Consider the following 3,817-nt stretch of genomic DNA (forward strand, 5'->3'; position numbering starts at 1 on the left):
TATTTACTCATCTCTTCGTCTTTTTATTCTTTTCTCACGTATTCTTTGCTCTTCTTCTAACCTTTGCTTTTCCTGTCTGTCTCGACCGTAGGCTGCTCTATTGTTGCGATCGAGCTGTTTTTCTTGCTCCTCGCGATATAGCTGTTCTCGCCCTTGTCTTTCCTTCTTATACTTTCATCTCTTAATTCCTTTTCTTTCCCCTTTCTCTCTGTTTCATCTAACCTCTCCTTTTGTTTTGTGTCATCAATGCCCTTGCCATCGAATTTCAATAAAATCTGTCCTCCCATCCATTCGTCCTTTGCGAATGTCATCTCATTAGTTCTGTCTCCGCTCCCTTTCCATTTCCTCCCTTCTCTCCCCTTGTCGAGTGATGCACTTGCCTGGTCTGTGCCTGGTCTTTCCTTTCATCATCACGCCTCCCCTTGTCCCTAGGAACTGTGGAGGTGATATTCTTGTCTTTATCCTTCCCTGGATTTTCATCACTACCCTGTGTAGGTGACTCATATGCGAGGTTGCTGTACCCTGTGGCTGCTTTAAGTTCCCTTAATGGGTATAATCCCTCAACCTTACTTCCTTCATCTTTCGTTTTGGGTGGGGCAGGTGGCGCAGTAGGCGTCTCACCCCCCTCAGTGCATACATTAAGTATCCAATCATCTTCCTCCTTTACCTGTTCGTACATTTTCCACAATTCAAGAATAGCAAGGCGTTTTTCTAACTTCTTGGCTGTATATGTGGCATGCAAATATGTCGTCATATGTTGTAAGACGGCTTTAGATAAAGACCCATTTTGTGGCCATCGCATAAACATCTTATGGGCAGTACCTTTGACCCACTCGGTACTATACTTCTTTAGCTTGGGTGCGTGTTTTGGCAATTGCTTGCATAAGTGTGCTAATGGAGTTATGTCTTCCATGTTTAAATCTGTTCCCTTTCCTCTTATATAACACTTGCCAATGCTTTCCTGTGGCTTAAACAACTCCTGGCAATATGAGCGAGCACCAAACACCACAAGCTCCAATCCAAATTTTCACAAAAATTTTATATTACCAATTTGCTCAAAAACCATCAATTCCGGGGGCGTGGCTTGGAGCCAAAATGGTCGGACCAGCTTTATGAGAGCTCCCGGCTGTCGCCACGCATCCACCGGAAATGCACCGGTGAAAGACGACTCTCATCGCATTCCGACGGCGTCCCTGATGGCAGAAGCAACCCTGCTTAATTAGAGCTAACCCCGGTCACTCTACGGGCCTGGGGGCTGATGCAAACCCGTGAGGACTGAAGTGCCGGGGGAAGGCAGGAGCCCGCGCCCAAAATGGCAGTCGACACCATCTAGCAGACCCCCGAGCCGGCGCAGTGCCTCAGAGCCGGGTTCGCTGACCACCAAGCTCTAAGTGCTCCAGGCAGACCATCGGCCCCGGAGCAGAGCCGGGAATTGGGGGTGCTTCTGAAGCGGGTCTCGGGGTCTGAGCAGAGGAGGAGACGGGGATCCGTGACCTCAGAGGCTGTGCCCTCCCTGCCCCTGCAGCGCCGGCCGAAGGGCGGGAGGAGAGAGGCGGAGAATCGGTCGGCCCCAGTCTGCAGCAGAGCCTCGAGTGAGCCCTAACAGCTGTGGAGCCAGCCAGCCCGCGGCAAAGCAATGCTCTGGAGGCCCCCGCTGCCGTCCCCTCCACATGCCTCCGGACCCAGCGGCTGTCCACCATCGCCCGCCAGTGAACCAGCGCTGTTCCAAAGCTGCCGGGGGAAGCCCGGAACCGCACCTGCTGCAGCTCCGCTCCGGCCCAGCAGACGAACATTACAGGGACCATCCGAAGTAAGGTAGGGCGCCACCTGCCGCACCAGCCATAATCCCAACGGAATCTCCGCTGGCCTAGGAGGGGCCAAGAACAGCTTTGGTCGGAGGGAGCGACAGGGTTCCCCCCCTCCCAGTCTCCACGAAACACCAAAGGAGCCCCGTCGGGCCCTGAACCCTCAAAGGGGGGGCCCCATCAAACTGTCCCGGCCCAGCACGCGGGGAGCAGTGGCACGGGGTGCGCTCCTCGCCACTTCCTCCCCTCCTCTGGGAATGAAACAGGGAAGTTGGCGCTGGGTGGCCTCTCCCCACCCGCACAAGTGCAACCAGCATAACATGGAGGAGACTCAACTGGGGGCCACTAACATCTTGGGCACCAGACACCACCGACCCCGCTAGTGGCCCTCCGGGGCTCTGAACCATTACCAGGACTCAGCAAGTCCCCCGTAGCAGCCGCAGGGATGGATGTTGAAGGGGGGGGCAGCCCCAAACACTTGTGTCCCCCCCAGCTCAGGAGCTTTGAGCCGGGGCCCCCGAGGACCCTCACTGTACAGTATATGACACCCAGGCGGGGCGTGACAGGGCAGGCTGTTCCACAGACCCCAGCTGACACACCGGCCACTGGGGTGCAGTGAGGTGGTGCAGTGCAGAGATTCCGACCAACACGCCCAATAGAGACAGCAACTATCTGGGTCCCAGTGAGCGACTGCTCTGGGCTCGACACAACACATCAGTCTGAAGGATCGGGCCCACCAGGCCCCAGCAAGCCAGGCAACCAAGAGAAGGTCTACACCACCCGTAACCCGGAGTGCCAACAGCGCCAGCAAACAGCGAGCTAGCACAAGTAGAGACTGCCAGCACCCATACAACACCCCCACCTGATCCACCTGATCCAGGTCGGGACCACTCGGGACCTGCCAAAAAAAGAGAAATCCTTCCTCAAGGCTTCCCTCAAGGCATCACAAGTGCAGTCCTCCCCCCATATATGATGAAAGCACTTAAAGCCACGAAACAAACAGACATCTCTACCCTACTAGCACCTCCGAGCACAGACAAGCCCAAGAGGGGAGACCGGCCGGAGACCATGTCTGCAAACACACACACGGAAGCGGACCCTACCACCATGGCACAGACAGTAACCAAATCGGATCTGCAGGAGCTCTTGCAAGCCCTCACAAAAGGATACCAGAAGGGCACAGAAGATGTCATGGGAAAGATTACAGCTCTAGACAAATGGGTGGGGGAAGTGGAGACAAGAACCGAAAAGGTGGAGGCGACCCTGTGCGAACATGGGCACGAGATTGGCGAAGGTTCAGACAGAATCGCAGCACTCAAAGCCAGATGTGAAGCTATGGAATTGAGGCAGGAAGACGCTGAAAACCGCTCTCGCCGGAATAATATCCGCCTAAGGGGAATCCCGAAGACAATCTCGGACACTGACCTGCCCGCTATGTCAACGACCTATTCTGCTTTATCCTAACCCTCCCCGACGACGCCCCACTGGAGCTGGACAGGGTACATCGAACAAGAACCAGAGCGAACACAGCCACCCCGCCTGATGTCCTAGCCAGAGTCCATTTCTACAAAGTTAAAGAAGAAATCATGGGGGAGGCCAGAGACTCCCCCCGTGTCCTCTTCAGAGACGCTTCTATCTCCCTATACCAGGACCTAGCAGCCATAACACTAGCAAAAAGAAAGGCCCTATGACCCATCACGACTGGCTCAGGGAAAAGAAAATCCCTTAGCACTGGGCTTTCCCCACGGCCCAAGCGTTCTCCTGGGAAGGAAAACCCTGACTGATCTGCACCCTGCAGGAGGGAGAGAGGCTTCTAAATCCGGACCCAGAAGACGACATCCAAGCCCAGGACACATCAGCCCGGCCAGCCCGAACAAGGAACGCTGACCCCTCCTGGATCAGAGTGGTAAGACGCCGAAAACTCTGGGGTCCACCAATCAAGAACAAGCCAAACGGCTAGAATTGGGCGCACCTCCCAACGAAGAGTTCAGGACATGGATGCCGAGCAGAAG

This window comes from Ambystoma mexicanum, chromosome 10 (genome assembly GCF_040938575.1).
Source record: "Ambystoma mexicanum isolate Mex_15411 chromosome 10, UKY_AmexF1_1, whole genome shotgun sequence".
In the NCBI taxonomy this organism is placed as follows: domain Eukaryota; kingdom Metazoa; phylum Chordata; class Amphibia; order Caudata; family Ambystomatidae; genus Ambystoma; species Ambystoma mexicanum.